Here is a 19,601-nt window from a genome sequence, read left to right on the forward strand (position 1 = left end):
TCCAAAATCATGAAAAACGACATGCTATAGTATGCCGTCCCAAACCATGGACTATAGTATGTCGTTTTTTCATGATTTTCATGTTTTTTTCAAATAGTCCAAAATCACGAAAAACGACATGCTATAGTATGCCGTCCGAAAAAAATTATAACTTTGGCATGCTACTAGTCCTACATACTTACACCTAGAAACCCCATTCAAACCTATTTAGGTTCATCTTACGGTGGACATGTTTGCCTGAAAAGGAATCTTTGAAATGTTTCATCGTTTTAGAAATATAGTGCTTTAAATGTGAGAAAATTATAATGGCAGATAGTGGCACGTCAAAAAAACTTTCACCTAGAAACTCCATTCACACGTTTTATAATTCAGCTTACTGTGGAGACACATGCTGGAACTTTTTACTTTGAAATGTTTTGTAGTTTCTGAGTTATTTAACTTAAACGCCCAATGCATTCTCAATGGCAATAGCACAAACTTTGGCATGCTACTAGTCCTACATACTTACACCTAGAAACCCAATTCAAACCTATTTAGGTTCATCTTACGGTGGACATGTTTGCCTGAAAAGGAATCTTTGAAATGTTTCATCGTTTTAGAAATATAGTGCTTTTAAATTTGAGAAATTCAGAATGGGGGTCAATGGCAGATTTTGGCAAGTAAAGATTTGAGTGGGGTTTGAACCCACAATCTCCAGATCATGCAGCCAGTGTGCTAAGTCACTGATCTACTTGCTACCTGCCACAACACAGTCTGCTGTTCCCTTTGAGTACAACATTGATACAAAAATAAAATACAAAAAATAAAATAACAGGAGATTTGTCTATTGTTTCTTTTGCTGTTGTTTATCTCTAGACATTTGAATGTTTATGAACCACAATGGAAACAAGTCTCTGGCTCTTCTGTCATTATCTATTCGGCCTTTTAAGAACAGCATGCACAGTGGCTCACTGGGTACAGAGCCTGCCTGGGAATCAGGAGGCTGCAGGTTCAAGTCCTGACTCTGACATAGTGTCCCAAAATCATGAAAATATGACAAAGTATATCATGCCGTCCCAAACCATGGACTATAGTATGTGGTTTTTTCATGATTTTCATCTTTTTTTCAAATCCTCCAAAATCATGAAAAACGACATGCTATAGTATGCCGTCCCAAACCATGGACTATAGTATGTCGTTTTTTCATGATTTTCATGTTTTTTTCAAATAGTCCAAAATCACGAAAAACGACATGCTATAGTATGCCGTCCGAAAAAAATTATAACTTTGGCATGCTACTAGTCCTACATACTTACACCTAGAAACCCCATTCAAACCTATTTAGGTTCATCTTACGGTGGACATGTTTGCCTGAAAAGGAATCTTTGAAATGTTTCATCGTTTTAGAAATATAGTGCTTTAAATGTGAGAAAATTATAATGGCAGATAGTGGCACGTCAAAAAAACTTTCACCTAGAAACTCCATTCACACGTTTTATAATTCAGCTTACTGTGGAGACACATGCTGGAACTTTTTACTTTGAAATGTTTTGTAGTTTCTGAGTTATTTAACTTAAACGCCCAATGCATTCTCAATGGCAATAGCACAAACTTTGGCATGCTACTAGTCCTACATACTTACACCTAGAAACCCAATTCAAACCTATTTAGGTTCATCTTACGGTGGACATGTTTGCCTGAAAAGGAATCTTTGAAATGTTTCATCGTTTTAGAAATATAGTGCTTTTAAATTTGAGAAATTCAGAATGGGGGTCAATGGCAGATTTTGGCAAGTAAAGATTTGAGTGGGGTTTGAACCCACAATCTCCAGATCATGCAGCCAGTGTGCTAAGTCACTGATCTACTTGCTACCTGCCACAACACAGTCTGCTGTTCCCTTTGAGTACAACATTGATACAAAAATAAAATACAAAAAATAAAATAACAGGAGATTTGTCTATTGTTTCTTTTGCTGTTGTTTATCTCTAGACATTTGAATGTTTATGAACCACAATGGAAACAAGTCTCTGGCTCTTCTGTCATTATCTATTCGGCCTTTTAAGAACAGCATGCACAGTGGCTCACTGGGTACAGAGCCTGCCTGGGAATCAGGAGGCTGCAGGTTCAAGTCCTGACTCTGACATAGTGTCCCAAAATCATGAAAATATGACAAAGTATATCATGCCGTCCCAAACCATGGACTATAGTATCTGTTTTTTTCATGATTTTCATCTTTTTTTCAAATCCTCCAAAATCATGAAAAACGACATGCTATAGTATGCCGTCCCAAACCATCGACTATAGTATGTCGTTTTTTCATGATTTTCATGTTTTTTTCAAATAGTCCAAAATCACGAAAAACGACATGCTATAGTATGCCGTCCGAAAAAAATTATAACTTTGGCATGCTACTAGTCCTACATACTTACACCTAGAAACCCCATTCAAACCTATTTAGGTTCATCTTACGGTGGACATGTTTGCCTGAAAAGGAATCTTTGAAATGTTTCATCGTTTTAGAAATATAGTGCTTTAAATGTGAGAAAAATATAATGGCAGATAGTGGCACGTCAAAAAAACTTTCACCTAGAAACTCCATTCACACGTTTTATAATTCAGCTTACTGTGGAGACACATGCTGGAACTTTTTACTTTGATATGTTTTGTAGTTTCTGAGTTATTTAACTTAAATGCCCAATGCATTCTCAATGGCAATAGCACAAACTTTGGCATGCTACTAGTCCTACATACTTACACCTAGGAACCCCATTCAAGCCTACTTGGGTTCATCTTACGGTGGACATGTTTGCCTGAAAAGGAATCTTTGAAATGTTTCATAGTTTTAGAAATATAGTGCTTTCAAATTTGAGAATTTCACAATGGGGCTCAATGGCAGATATTGGCACGTCAAAAAAGCACTTTCACCTAGAAACTCCATTCACACTTTTTATTATTCAGCTTACTGTGGAGACACATGCTGGAACTTTTTACTTTGAAATGTTTTGTAGTTTCTGAGTTATTTAACTTAAACGCCCAATGCATTCTCAATGGCAATAGCACAAACTTTGGCATGCTACTAGTCCTACATACTTACACCTAGAAACCCAATTCAAACCTATTTAGGTTCATCTTACGGTGGACATGTTTGCCTGAAAAGGAATCTTTGAAATGTTTCATCGTTTTAGAAATATAGTGCTTTTAAATTTGAGAAATTCAGAATGGGGGTCAATGGCAGATATTGGCACGTCAAAAAACTACTTTCACCTAGAAACTCCATTCACACTTTTTATAATTCAGCTTACTGTGGAGACACATGCTGGAACTTTTTACTTTGAAATGTTTTGTAGTTTCTGAGTTATTTAACTTTAACGCCCAATGCATTCTCAATGGCAATAGCACAAACTTTGGCATGCTACTAGTCCTACATACTTACACCTAGGAACCCCATTCAAGCCTACTTAGGTTCATCTTACGGTGGACATGTTTGCCTGAAAAGGAATCTTTGAAATGTTTCATAGTTTTAGAAATATAGTGCTTTCAAATTTGAGAATTTCACAATGGGACTCAATGGCAGATATTGGCACGTCAAAAAAGCACTTTCACCTAGAAACTCCATTCACACTTTTTATAATTCAGCTTACTGTGGAGACACATGCTGGAACTTTTTACTTTGAAATGTTTTGTAGTTTCTGAGTTATTTAACTTCAATGCCTAATGCATTCTCAATGGCAATAGCACAAACTTTGGCATGCTAGTAGTCCTACATACTTACACCTAGGAACCCCATTCAAGCCTACTTAGGTTTATCTTACGGTGGACATGTTTGCCTGAAAAGGAATCTTTGAAATGTTTCATAGTTTTAGAAATATAGTGCTTTCAAATTTGAGAATTTCACAATGGGACTCAATGGCAGATATTGGCACGTCAAAAAAGCACTTTCACCTAGAAACTCCATTCACACTTTTTATAATTCAGCTTACTGTGGAGACACATGCTGGAACTTTTTACTTTGAAATGTTTTGTAGTTTCTGAGTTATTTAACTTTAACGCCCAATGCATTCTCAATGGCAATAGCACAAACTTTGGCATGCTACTAGTCCTACATACTTACACCTAGAAACCCCATTCAAGCCTACTTGGGTTCATCTTACGGTGGACATGTTTGCCTGAAAAGGAATCTTTGAAATGTTTCATAGTTTTAGAAATATAGTGCTTTCAAATTTGAGAATTTCACAATGGGGCTCAATGGCAGATATTAGCACGTCAAAAAAGCACTTTCACCTAGAAACTCCATTCACACTTTCTATAATTCAGCTTACTGTGGAGACACATGCTGGAACTTTTTACTTTGAAATGTTTTGTAGTTTCTGAGTTATTTAACTTCAATGCCTAATGCATTCTCAATGGCAATAGCACAAACTTTGGCATGCTACTAGTCCTACATACTTACACCTAGAAAACCCATTCAAACCTATTTAGGTTCATCCTATGGTGGACATGTTTGCCTGAAAAGGAATCTTTGAAATGTTTCATAGTTTTAGAAATATAGTGCTTTCAAATTTGAGAATTTCACAATGGGGCTCAATGGCAGATATTGGCACGTCAAAAAAGCACTTTCACCTAGAAACTCCATTCACACTTTTTATTATTCAGCTTACTGTGGAGACACATGCTGGAACTTTTTACTTTGAAATGTTTTGTAGTTTCTGAGTTATTTAACTTAAACGCCCAATGCATTCTCAATGGCAATAGCACAAACTTTGGCATGCTACTAGTCCTACATACTTACACCTAGAAACCCAATTCAAACCTATTTAGGTTCATCTTACGGTGGACATGTTTGCCTGAAAAGGAATCTTTGAAATGTTTCATCGTTTTAGAAATATAGTGCTTTTAAATTTGAGAAATTCAGAATGGGGGTCAATGGCAGATATTGGCACGTCAAAAAACTACTTTCACCTAGAAACTCCATTCACACTTTTTATAATTCAGCTTACTGTGGAGACACATGCTGGAACTTTTTACTTTGAAATGTTTTGTAGTTTCTGAGTTATTTAACTTTAACGCCCAATGCATTCTCAATGGCAATAGCACAAACTTTGGCATGCTACTAGTCCTACATACTTACACCTAGGAACCCCATTCAAGCCTACTTAGGTTCATCTTACGGTGGACATGTTTGCCTGAAAAGGAATCTTTGAAATGTTTCATAGTTTTAGAAATATAGTGCTTTCAAATTTGAGAATTTCACAATGGGACTCAATGGCAGATATTGGCACGTCAAAAAAGCACTTTCACCTAGAAACTCCATTCACACTTTTTATAATTCAGCTTACTGTGGAGACACATGCTGGAACTTTTTACTTTGAAATGTTTTGTAGTTTCTGAGTTATTTAACTTAAACGCCCAATGCATTCTCAATGGCAATAGCACAAACTTTGGCATGCTACTAGTCCTACATACTTACACCTAGAAACCCAATTCAAACCTATTCAGGTTCATCTTACGGTGGACATGTTTGCCTGAAAAGGAATCTTTGAATAAGTAAAGTAAAGATTTGAGTGGGGTTTGAACCCACAATCTCCAGATCATGCAGCCAGTGTGCTAAGTCACTGATCTACTTGCTACCTGCCACAACACAGTCTGCTGTTCCCTTTGAGTACAACATTGATACAAAAATAAAATACAAAAAATAAAATAACAGGAGATTTGTCTATTGTTTCTTTTGCTGTTGTTTATCTCTAGACGTTCGAATGTTTATGAACCACAATGGAAACAAGTCTCTGGCTCTTCTGTCATTATCTATTCGGCCTTTTAAGAACAGGATGCACAGTGGCTCACTGGGTACAGAGCCTGCCTGGGAATCAGGAGGCTGCAGGTTCAAGTCCTGGCTCTGACATAGTGTCCCAAAATCATGAAAATATGACAAAGTATATCATGCCGTCCCAAACCATGGACTATAGTATGTGGTTTTTTCATGATTTTCATCTTTTTTTCAAATCCTCCAAAATCATGAAAAACGACATGCTATAGTATGCCGTCCCAAACCATGGACTATAGTATGTCGTTTTTTCATGATTTTCATGTTTTTTTCAAATAGTCCAAAATCACGAAAAACGACATGCTATAGTATGCCGTCCGAAAAAAATTATAACTTTGGCATGCTACTAGTCCTACATACTTACACCTAGAAACCCCATTCAAACCTATTTAGGTTCATCTTACGGTGGACATGTTTGCCTGAAAAGGAATCTTTGAAATGTTTCATCGTTTTAGAAATATAGTGCTTTAAATGTGAGAAAATTATAATGGCAGATAGTGGCACGTCAAAAAAACTTTCACCTAGAAACTCCATTCACACGTTTTATAATTCAGCTTACTGTGGAGACACATGCTGGAACTTTTTACTTTGAAATGTTTTGTAGTTTCTGAGTTATTTAACTTAAACGCCCAATGCATTCTCAATGGCAATAGCACAAACTTTGGCATGCTACTAGTCCTACATACTTACACCTAGAAACCCAATTCAAACCTATTTAGGTTCATCTTACGGTGGACATGTTTGCCTGAAAAGGAATCTTTGAGATTTTTCATCGTTTTAGAAATATAGTGCTTTTAAATTTGAGAAATTCAGAATGGGGGTCAATGGCAGATTTTGGCAAGCAAAGATTTGAGTGGGGTTTGAACCCACAACCTCCAGATCATGCAGCCAGTGTGCTAAGTCACTGATCTACTTGCTACCTGCCACAACACAGTCTGCTGTTCCCTTTGAGTACAACATTGATACAAAAATAAAATACAAAAAATTAAATAACAGGAGATTTGTCTATTGTTTCTTTTTCTGTTGTTTATCTCTAGACGTTCAAATGTTTATGAACCACAATGGAAACAAGTCTCTGGCTCTTCTGTCATTATCTATTCGGCCTTTTAAGAACAGCATGCACAGTGGCTCACTGGGTACAGAGCCTGCCTGGGAATCAGGTGGCTGCAGGTTCAAGTCCTGGCTCTGACATAGTGTCACAAAATCATGAAAATATGACAAAATATATCATGCCGTCCCAAACCATGGACTATAGTATGTGGTTTTTTCATGATTTTCATCTTTTTTTCAAATCCTCCAAAATCATGAAAAACGACATGCTATAGTATGCCGTCCCAAACCATGGACTATAGTATGTCGTTTTTTCATGATTTTCATGTTTTTTTCAAATAGTCCAAAATCACGAAAAACGACATGCTATAGTATGCCGTCCGAAAAAAATTATAACTTTGGCATGCTACTAGTCCTACATACTTACACCTAGAAACCCCATTCAAACCTATTTAGGTTCATCTTACGGTGGACATGTTTGCCTGAAAAGGAATCTTTGAAATGTTTCATCGTTTTAGAAATATAGTGCTTTAAATGTGAGAAAATTATAATGGCAGATAGTGGCACGTCAAAAAAACTTTCACCTAGAAACTCCATTCACACGTTTTATAATTCAGCTTACTGTGGAGACACGTGCTGGAACTTTTTACTTTGAAATGTTTTGTAGTTTCTGAGTTATTTAACTTAAACGCCCAATGCATTCTCAATGGCAATAGCACAAACTTTGGCATGCTACTAGTCCTACATACTTACACCTAGAAACCCAATTCAAACCTATTTAGGTTCATCTTACGGTGGACATGTTTGCCTGAAAAGGAATCTTTGAGATTTTTCATCGTTTTAGAAATATAGTGCTTTTAAATTTGAGAAATTCAGAATGGGGGTCAATGGCAGATTTTGGCAAGCAAAGATTTGAGTGGGGTTTGAACCCACAACGGCCAGATCATGCAGCCAGTGTGCTAAGTCACTGATCTACTTGCTACCTGCCACAACACAGTCTGCTGTTCCCTTTGAGTACAACATTGATACAAAAATAAAATACAAAAAATTAAATAACAGGAGATTTGTCTATTGTTTCTTTTTCTGTTGTTTATCTCTAGACGTTCAAATGTTTATGAACCACAATGGAAACAAGTCTCTGGCTCTTCTGTCATTATCTATTCGGCCTTTTAAGAACAGCATGCACAGTGGCTCACTGGGTACAGAGCCTGCCTGGGAATCAGGTGGCTGCAGGTTCAAGTCCTGGCTCTGACATAGTGTCACAAAATCATGAAAATATGACAAAATATATCATGCCGTCCCAAACCATGGACTATAGTATGTGGTTTTTTCATGATTTTCATCTTTTTTTCAAATCCTCCAAAATCATGAAAAACGACATGCTATAGTATGCCGTCCCAAACCATGGACTATAGTATGTCGTTTTTTCATGATTTTCATGTTTTTTTCAAATAGTCCAAAATCACGAAAAACGACATGCTATAGTATGCCGTCCGAAAAAAATTATAACTTTGGCATGCTACTAGTCCTACATACTTACACCTAGAAACCCCATTCAAACCTATTTAGGTTCATCTTACGGTGGACATGTTTGCCTGAAAAGGAATCTTTGAAATGTTTCATCGTTTCAGAAATATAGTGCTTTTAAATTTGAGAAATTCAGAATGGGGGTCAATGGCAAATTTTGGCAAGTAAAGATTTGAGTGGGGTTTGAACCCACAACCTTCAGATCATGCAGCCAGTGTGCTAAGTCACTGATCTACTTGCTACCTGCCACAACACAGTCTGCTGTTCCCTTTGAGTACAACATTGATACAAAAATAAAATACAGAAAATAAAATAACAGGAGATTTGTCTATTGTTTATTTTGCTGTTGTTTATCTCTAGACGTTCGAATGTTTATGAACCACAATGGAAACAAGTCTCTGGCTCTTCTGTCATTATCTAATCAGCCTTTTAAGAACAGCATGCACAGTGGCTCACTGGGTACAGAGCCTGCCTGGGAATCAGAAGGCTGCAGGTTCAAGTCCTGGCTCTGACATAGTGTCCCAAAATCATGAAAATATGACAAAATATATCATGCCGTCCCAAACCATAGACTATAGTATGTGGTTTTTTCATGATTTTCATCTTTTTTTCAAATCCTCCAAAATCATGAAAAACGACATGCTATAGTATGCCGTCCCAAACCATGGACTATAGTATGTCGTTTTTTCATGATTTTCATCTTTTTTTCAAATAGTCCAAAATCACGAAAAACGACATGCTATAGTATGCCGTCCGAATTTTTTTTTTTTATAACTTTGGCATGCTACTAGTCCTACATACTTAGACCTAGAAACCCCATTCAAACGTATTTAGGTTCATCTCTTAGTCTTAGTTTTAGATGACCAAAACTTTTGCACTTTTAATCAACCAGAAATACATTACTTTTGCTGTTCTCACTCCAGACTTTATTATTTAAACATTTAAGGTGGATATAAAGTTTTCAACTAGTTTCTCAAACAGTGCTGTGACCACAGCACTTCTTTGATAAGCTGAATAAACTAGTCATGACAAATTTCAAATTAATGTTCAATTAGGCCTTTAGACGAATCCACAGTGGCGTGTCCTGGGCGTAGCCATTATTGAGGTGATTAGCAATCATTAGCTACACCTGGCCTACAGGGCACTGCTCCTTGGATTTGTATAAAGGCTGAGCCCCATACTTGCGTTCAGTTTTGTAGTGACCCGGGGGATTAAAAAGAAATCCCCGTGTTCACTTGAACACACACTTACATTTCATGTATTTATTTCAACAAACCGGTTTAACTACCGGTAATACTGTCATAAGAATTAAATTGTAAAATAGTAACTTCACAATACTATGTAGGAATACATTAAAAAAAAACACACTCCTTTCTGCATCAACTCTTCCAAGGAACAGGCATATGTGATGTAGTTGGCAGATTTTCACTGAAAAGATGAAATTGAATTAGAATAATAAGCATACAGTGCATGAAATTATTAGTAGGCTCATGATAATTATGATGATTTCATATTTACTCTGAAAGGCAAATAAGTAGGCCTACACTGTATAACATTTTTCTCATACTTTTAAGTTATCTGTTTCCCTTTCAGCAGGTTACTAAATATATCATACAGATTGCCTATAGGCAGGTGTATATCATTACTAAGGACAGGTGTTTAACAAAATATTTACTTACTGACAAATGTCTAACGTAACAGGAGAAACAAATGAGCATTTCTGAGCCTGAAACAAACAAACATTTCTGAGCCTGCATGTTCTCAATCAACCTAATTACATCCTGCTCTTTCTGGAGTTGTCATGTGACCAGCTAGGAGTGAAAGATTGGATAAAGATGCAAGATTAAGATAACAGTTGGAAAAATGCCCTTGCTGGGCTTGAACCCAGAACCTTCTGTTGGCAAGGCCTGAATCTTAACCATTGCACCACCATGACACATGTAGAGTTGATGCTATTTCATGCTCTACAGTGAAAGATTGGATAAAGATGCAATACAAGATTAAGGTAACAGTTGGAAAAATGCCCTTGCTGGGCTTGAACCAAGAACCTTCTGTTTGCAAGTTCTGAATCTTAACCATTGCACCACCATGACAAATGCAGTGTCAATGCTATTGCACGCTCTACAGTGAAAGATTAGATAAAGATGCAAGAAAAGATTAAGGTAACAGTTGGAAAAATTCCCATGCTGGACTTGAACACAGAACCTTCAGTTTGCAAGGCCTGAATCTTAACCACTACACTACCATGATTGATATTCTCTTCATTGAAACGTTAGAGACAGGTACAAAGGTATAAACTTGGAGAGATGAAAAAACAGTTTGTAAAGCCTGTGTCTTAACCACTGCTCCAACTTGCTTATATACTTTTTGTTCTCTTTCACTCTTCATTGTAACATTAGAGACAAAAAAAGCAACAACTAAAGGTTCTGCTCTTTGTAATGCACATACAAACTTGGAAAAACATCCTTGATTATTTTGAAGTTTTGAACCCAAAATCTTCTGTTCAGAAGGCCAATAGCTTAACCACTACACCACACAGGCACATACAGAGTTCTTTCTCTTTTATTTTATAGCTTTATTTCAGTGAAAGATCAGATAAGGTAGTAGTTGGAAATTGTCTTTGCTGGACTTGAACCAGTCACAAGGCTTATATCTTAACCACTGCACCACCATAGTTCAAGGAGAATTCATCCTCTTGCACATTCTGAAGATTAGAGGAAGCTAAATATTGTATAATGTCCGTACTGGATTCAAACCAGGAACCTTCTGGTCAGATGGCTTGTATCTTAACCACTGCACCACTATGGCACACACAAATGAAGCTCTTGTGTGTTGTTCATTGAAACGTTAGAGACAGGTGCAAACTTGAAAATAGCAGATCTACAAGCTTACAATGCATAGCATTTTGCGACGCATTGTGGGCTTGTAGATCGTCTATTTTCAAATGGCAGAAATATAGTAGCTCTAGCACATTGGTTCCCAAAGTGGGGTCCGGGGACCACTAGGGGTCCTTGAGGGAGTTCCAGGGGGTCCCCAGCTAAATTATAGTTTGGAACCAAATGGAGCCTTATGGGTCTGTAACTCGGGTCATTTTGTTTCCATTTGTACACTCTCAGAGCAAAATTAACATTGATTTTACAATATAAATTGTGGGTCTCAGAGATAGAAATTTCTAATGGGGGGTCCGCGGGTTAATGAGTGTCATTTTGGGGGTCCTTGACATGAAAAAGTTTGGGAACCACTGCTCTAGCAGATTATGCTGGTAGCAAAGCATCTTCAACAATGTTTACTTCACCTATAGCGCTGACGTGGTTAGTGTGTTTTGTATTAATTGAAATCTACAAACTAGTTAACTAAAGTTTTGAAATAATTGTAGTGGAGTACAATATTTCCTCTGTGATGTAGTACTTCAAAATTGTACTTAAGTAGTACTTAAGTAAATGTACTTAGTTCCTTTCCACCACTGAACAATTTACACCACATCTAACGGATTTAACAGATTGCCTTGCTACCAATGTGACACCTTCTAGCTAATTCATAATCCCACATTCTTACTGATTAATATTCCTGTCATTTTAGTTTTACGAACATCCTACGAGGCTTGCTCATATAAAAACTCTCTCCTCTCCTCGACAGAAAGTTTATTTCTGCCCTCTTCAATTTTAGCTGAGGGCTCGAACAGATGGAATTGGGCGACGGACCGCGGAAAATGAATCGTCGCGGGAATGAGATATAATATCAGAAGCCAAACAATTGCGCCGTCTCTTTTTGAAGTTGTAACCTTTGTCCCTGTGGCTGTGGAGCTGTGAACCTTAAGGACAAACCCATTTCAAAAAACGGTTGTGGAAAATCATGCTGGTTTCCTCTCTGCGTGAGCGTACGCGTGCGACATGCGCATGTGTGTGTGTGTGTGTGTGTGTGTGTGCGTGCACGCGTGTGTGGACAGGGAGGGGACATACTGTATTACTGGCCTCCCCGTATTCCCATAATAGAGACCACACAATGGCGCACTGGCCAATTCTCTGCCCTGCTGTTAAAATGAAATCCTATTGAGTTTTATGTAGGCCATCTGTAAGTCTACTCAAAACTCTAAAAATAAAGATGGAGATGGAATAGAACATATTCAACCCTCTTCCCTTGCTGTGAGCTGAATAGGATCTATGAGAAGGGGGAGGTGAGCCAGAGAAAACACAGAATACAGTGCTATGATTGACTGGAGGCCAGTTAAACGGGCTGAATCTATTATTCAGACACATGTACTGTAAGTCCATAACCAGAGGGTGGGAATCGATAGTGGCAAAATGGCCTTTGTGATGTATGACGGGCCATTATGCCGCAATCCAAGAGAATGTCATCCCTGCTGCAATGACGAGTAATATTTTGCTGTGTGTTTTATTTATTTTTTAGGTTTTTTTTAATCCTACTGTGATGATTACAGTATCTTTCTTATTCTTTGTGGCATCAGTATTTCAACATGTTGCCATTCTCTCTGGAGTTGAACGGGGCTCAACTGCAACTGATTGACAGTTTGGTAATATGACAAGGCAAATAGTACTATGGTTCGCTGTTGGCAGTGGTGGAAAAAGTACTCACATTTTGTACTTCTCATTACTGGAATATAGAAATACTCTGTAGTAAAAGTCTGTAATTAAAAAAATGACTGTACTTGAGTAAAAGTACAAAAGTATTGGTGTCAAAATACCAAAAGTACCAAAAATAGAAAGTACTCTTTATGAATGTCTCAATTCAATGTTTTGAAACGTCCGACCCCAGTTCGCAGGCAGTTCAGCAGGGTCCATTGCCGGCGTGGCAGTTCCTCTCCTTCAAGGCCGCCTCCCGGGTCCTGGATGTAACGGTGGATGCGTGTTGGCCCGGCTGACTCCCACTCCTGCTTCCAGACTGCTGCCAGCCATGCCTCTGTAGCAGCTCTTGTGCCGCCTTGTTGTACGGTGGGTGGCGGGACTTGAGTCTACTTAGAGGCAGCTGTGTTGTAGTGGTGTTGTGCAGGATATGGAGGCCCTCGGAGGCCGGCCTCTTTGATGTGGGACCTGAGACGACGGTATGGCTGTACGCCACTGAGCTGGACATCTGATGATGACAGACGAAAGATGAAGTCTCAATTCAAGTTTTCAAATTTCCAAAACCTTTTAAAATAGCAGATCTACAAGCTCTCAATGTGTCGCCTTGCATTGTGAACTTGTAGGTTAATGTATGTTCTGAAATAGTAATCAAAATCTACAAAGTAACTAGTAACCTGTGTTCCAATGGATCCAATGGAGTTATGTAATCACTTGCTAATACGTTTCAGTGGTTCAAAAAACGTAAAAATTGCCGATCTACAAGCTCACACCGCTGCGCGCTGTGACGCGCCATGAGCTTGTAGATCGGCTATGTTTGCTACTTTTGCGTGACACTCTCATACGACAAAACATGCAGCACTGATTTATATTAAAAAAAAACCTTATCTCCAAACTTTTGTGCGAATGTTTATTTGTCCAAATATCTGTGCGAACTGCGAATGGAACCTTTTTTCTCTCTCCAAAAATGTGATTGTCTGAAAATGTCTAAGAAAACACATTAACATGAATGCAACGTATTATTAGCAATGTTAAAGTGTAAACAAACAAAGACAAAAATATTTACACAACACTGATGACAGTGATGTCGACAGATGTTGATGTAACAAACAGCTCAATTATGGTGAACTAGCTTTGAAAGCCTCTTATCAAGTTACACGTACAATTTAGGGGTCCTTGGCAAGAAAAAGTTTGAGAACTGCCGTGATAAGCGACTGTGCGACATGAGTCGCTGTGTAGCTTTGTATCTTTCCTATAGTTGCCAACAACACACAGCATACATTGTCTGTAACTATGAGACTTCAGTCTCACAGAATGAAATGGACGCAGAGGAGTTTCAGTGTGCAGAGTATCTTATCCTCCTGGCAGTGTTGCCAGATTGTAGAATTAAGCAACCAGCAGGTCTACGAAAACAAGGCCAAAATAAGCCAGGCCAAATGAGCACTATTAGTTATCTGAAAATAGCCGATCTACAAGCTCACAACGCACAAGTGAGCTTGCTATAGCTCCTCCCCCCAAAATAGAAATTGTGGATAAAAAAGGAGAAAATGTGTAATATATATTTTTTTAAACAAATCTGATTTGGTGTTCCTTGGCCACTAGTTTAAACGACATTAGGAAACAAACCCGAATCAGCAATAACACTTTAGAAACAATCCCAAAAAAACGCAACCCGCAACTACCGATATTTACAAGCGACTTTGCAGCAACAACAAGCCCAAAGTTGCTTATAATAAGCGGACGTGGCAACATTGCCTCCTGGGCAGGGCCGTGAGCGGTGGGGTTACAGTAACTGTAACAAAACACAATAACAACATGATTTACGCACGTGGAAGCACCAGGGACAGAGCCGTCCTCTCCGGGCGCTATGCGATGGCAGGTGTTCTTCCCAGCCCGGGCCCCCGGGGGGCCTCCGAGGCCCACCTGCCATGTACACGCTTACGCAACAGCATGCGCACTCCCAGGAGTCCGCTCACAGACAGGACACAACACACACACATACACACGCACGCACGCACAAGCATGAATGTACGCATTCACGTAAAATGAGTACAAAGTTAAATGGAGCGGTCAGCAGTGATCAGGTAATCTCTACACAGTGAAATCTTTCATAATTATTCATTTCACTCTGAGGTTGCAAAAAAAGGACAGAAGTTAAGGAAGTAATGTAATGCACTGTTTCCCAATCTATGGGTCGGAACACATTTGTGAGTTGCGGACACAATTGTATGGGTTGTGAGTAAATATCCCTTATTTTATTTGTTTAGACTATTTTCATTAGTTTAGGGTCCCGAGGAGACATAACACTTATTTTTTGGGTGTGGAGCTAAAAGGTGTGGGAACCACTGACTAATGCAGTACTTTTATAAACTGGGAGATGCTATGAATTAGGTTTGTGTGTGCGCAAATTGTGCATGTGCAAGCACATGTGTTTGTGTTTGTTCGTGTGTCTGCGTGCGTGCGAGCGAGCGTGCGTGCGTTTGTGTGTATACAGTACATACTTTGGGTGTGCAGTGCGCTACATATCAAAAATGAAAGAGAGAAAAAACAAAGAAGACAAATACTGTTGATTGTGAATAATGGCGGCGGTTCCCACCAGACGGGATGACGCAGGCGGAATGCACTTTAACACACTGAATAATGTGTCCGTCAGTCTGACATGACCATGTAATTACAATACACACCAGACTGACTGCTGGGGCTGCTTATTGTCAGGAAGTATGACCTCTGCTCAGCACGCACGCACTCACGCACACACGCACACACACACACACACACACACACACACACACCGGATGACAGGCAATAATGCCCGCGGTGCATGCATGCAGGCACATGCAGGTGAGCACTCGGCTCGCATACACATAAATGCAATACCCACACCCACATGCATGTGCACATACGCACGCACGCAGACACATGCACACGCACAGACACTCACACACACAAAGGCTGACAGACAAGTGCCCGCAGTGTATGCATCCATGCACATGCAGGCGATCACTTGCGCGCGCACACACACACACACACACACACACACACAGCTGTTTGCTCTCCACTCCAGAATTCCTCTTTGTGTGCTGGAATTCCAGTGAACTCCCGTACGTTTGACATTCCATCCCGTTGTACGCCTGCTCTTTGTTAACCCTTTCAGCGCTATCATTTATTGAAAAATTAGGATCTAATTCACGCCAGCATTTTCAGCTCCATGGAAGGAAAGAAACATGCGCAGTTGAGTTGTACATGCCCAAATTTGTGCATGTATAACTTCCTGGTCTCAACTGCGCATGTTTCTTTCCTTCCATGGAGCAACATGGCGTCGCCCGTACGGCAGCCTCTCCACACAAATCACTAAGTGATGGGTGGGATAGGTGGAATGCACTTCCCGTTGCAGTCAGAACTGCAGCATCACTCCCAATCTTCCGCCGTAGTCTGAAAACCCACCTTTTCAGACTCCATCATGGCCCATAGCACTTACCCTACCCCCTTAGATAGCATTTCTGTAGACTTAGATATCATTTGATACAGACTTATAGCATGTTATGTAGACAGCACTATAATTGCATTGTATGTAGTCATAGCACATCATAGTACATATGTATAGCATAGTATAGCATATATGTATAGTTTATATGTAGTTTCATTATATAGATATTCCACTGTTACGCTCTTAGCTTATGGTACACATGTTTCATGATAAATGCTTTTTTATGTGATGTATTCCCATGCTTTTTGTTCTTGCTTAATGTAAATCGCTCTGGATTAAGAGTCTGCTAAATGCCTAAATTGTAAATTGTAGGTGGAGTCTGAATCCGCAGAGCAGATCCAGAGTTCAGACTGTTCAGCCACTGGTGAGACTGTAATGATTATGCATATTCAACTGACAGCCAGTACAATATCTGTCGCTTGTGGACGGTTGTTCTTCGATTCATGTCAGGGAAAAAAACAAAGCCTTAAGTCTTCCTTTTTGACTTCCCTTCCATATCAGAAAGTCACTCATTTACAAAACAATGAATACAAACCAGACGGTAATTACAACGACAAATAACTTTTTATTAAATCTTTTTTTCTTCCGATTTTTTTTCTTTAGTTAGTCATAGCTGCTCCAACACGTGTATTTACAAACAATGGCCTTTTGTTTTTTTTGTAGAAAATTCTCGTGAGGAATTGAGCATGGAAAGATATTACAATAGCCTAGAGAAAAATGTAGGGAAAACAGACAGCGTATAGGCGAGTATTGTGGGACTTGGGAGAGGAGCAAGGACTGGTGTTGAGACAAGTGACAACACTACAATATTACACTTCCTTTAAAATGGACGCGCTTTTCCCGACACAGTACTGTACGTAGTGGTGGAAAGTAACTAAGTACATTTACTCAAGTACTGTACTTAAGTACCATTTTTATTTTATTTTTTTTACTTTACTTGAGTAGTTCCAATTTCCATGTTACTTCTACTCCACTACATCTCAAATCGAAATATAGTACTTTTACTCCACTACATTTATTTGAAAACATGAGTTTAATAGTTACTTTGTAGATTTTGATTACAAAACTACTACAAAAAGTATATTTTTATATTTTTTTTACTTTTACTTAAATAATAATGAGTACTTTTTCCCACCACTGAACACAGTACTGTATACGTCTCTTCGGCATGGGGACAAACAACACGCTCCGTAAAACCTTTTGCTAGCAGCAACACGATTATTCACCGACAACATACCTTGCGTTGAATAGCAACGCGACCCATGCTCGATACTTGGAAATTAATAATAATGATAAAAAAAATCATGACACCTCATTTCTAAAGAATGTACAGAGGATGGAGAATGGACATTAGGGGACTTGGCATACAGGCATCGAGGACAAGGTCAACACAGATAAACCAGCAGGGCCACAGTGGTGTTAGCTTCAGGCTACATGGTACCAAAGTCAGGCGGGAAAAAAAAAGGAGTCACTCCAACCAACTCCCTGCCCTGATTTTTAGCACACAACATTGTACATCAAAATTTAGCACGGAGAGTGAACTCCAGAAGTAAAACCCCACCTTCCCCCCACCCACCCCTATTTCTTTTACTGTTTCAAAGAAAAACATTGCAACCACGCGTACAGGAAAAATAAGAAAAGAGTCATTGCATCTCCTAAAGTTCAGCTCGTACGACATCGTTAGCACAGCCTCGGCTGGAACAGAACAGGTGACGGTTGGCTGAGACCAAAGCCAACCGTAGAAAAGGTCTCAAAAACCTTCTATGTAAAAACAACAAAAATAATTCTGAGAGGTAAAATCATGGTAAAATCATCTTTGTGGTTTGTTGAAATGGGCTTGAGTGGAAAATGTTTGATTTCCTCCTCCGGGCCGTTTAATGTGGGCACTTGACCCCGTCCCGACCAAAAACTGCATGTTTGATATGTGCACAAGTTTGTACAAAATGTTCCACCGCACAAACAGTATCTTGGATTTACAGATAGGCTGCAAAGTTGATCCTGTTTTCATAGAAAAGACATAGGAAGAAAAAGCAAGCATATATATATATATATATATATGACCTTTTTCTTCCTTTGAACGCTAATAATGTGTCAGTTAAATCGCCCTTCAAAAGAGGTGTAAAAAAAAAACTAAACTCTCTAACACTGTTATATTACATAATAGACTAATTGTTGGATACACAGTATCCAGAGAAATAACTGATTCACATTTCCCATAATATTTGCAGTGTGTCTGGAGTGAATTCCTTCTGTGACAATGGCGCCGTGTCTATTGTTTTGTTTTGTCGTGGCGAGGCAGCAGTGAGAGAACGCCATTGAGCCGGCCACTAACAGGTATAGTAGCATTGTTTTTTCCGGTAGAAAAAAACTAGCAGGGGTTTGTCTTTCAGCTGTCTTAGAGTGAACATTAACGCACCAGTGATGCCAGGGTTGGTGGTTGGTGGGTGGATATAGGATATATTTACCCTATGCTTCTGCCTTAAAAAAAAGAGAAAGTACATTGCTATTGATCTCAGCGGGAGCACTATACCACTTCATCTCTCCTAACCCCTTCTCTCTCTCTCTCCCCCCTGGTCCGCTGGTGCCTGGTGGTGCTAGAGTTTCAGCTGGCCCTTGGCGAACAGGACACCTCTCTCTCTCTCTCTCTGCTCAATCCAACCACGGCCCCCGAACAGTACACCTCCCCTCTCCCCTCCCAGTGGTGCTAAGTAACTAAGTCAATTTACTCAAGTACTGTATTTAAGTACAATTTTGAGTATTTCCGATTTTCAATACTCCACTACAAATATTTGAAAACTAGTTACTTTGTAGATTTCGATTGTTATTACAAAACACACTAACCACTTCAGCCCTATATAAATATTTCGGGCATTTGAAAATAGCCAATCTACAAGCTCACAATGTGTCGCATTGTGAGCTTGCAGATCGGCTATTTGTGTTTTCACATTTTGAACGTGTTAAACAGGACATTCTGCACAATGAGTAGGCTACTTTGAATTTTGGTACTTGGTAAGTATATTTTGATGCTGATGCTTTTGTACTTTTACTCAAATAAATGTTGAATATGGGACTTACTACTTGTAACAGAATAATGTCTACATTGCAGTATTGATACTTTTATTTAAGTAAAAAAAAATGCAATACTTTTCCCACCACTGCT

The 19,601-nt window shown here is 38.9% G+C and overlaps 1 protein-coding gene across 1 annotated transcript in view; it reads left to right on the forward strand.

Moving 5' to 3' along the window:
- Nucleotides 1–19,601, forward strand: part of LOC306940117 (serine/threonine-protein kinase NIM1-like) — an 805,056-nt gene that overhangs the window by 147,575 nt on the left and 637,880 nt on the right. The gene's annotated exons all lie outside the window — the stretch shown is intronic.

This window comes from Electrona antarctica (genome assembly GCF_951216825.1).
Source record: "Electrona antarctica genome assembly, chromosome: 16".
In the NCBI taxonomy this organism is placed as follows: domain Eukaryota; kingdom Metazoa; phylum Chordata; class Actinopteri; order Myctophiformes; family Myctophidae; genus Electrona; species Electrona antarctica.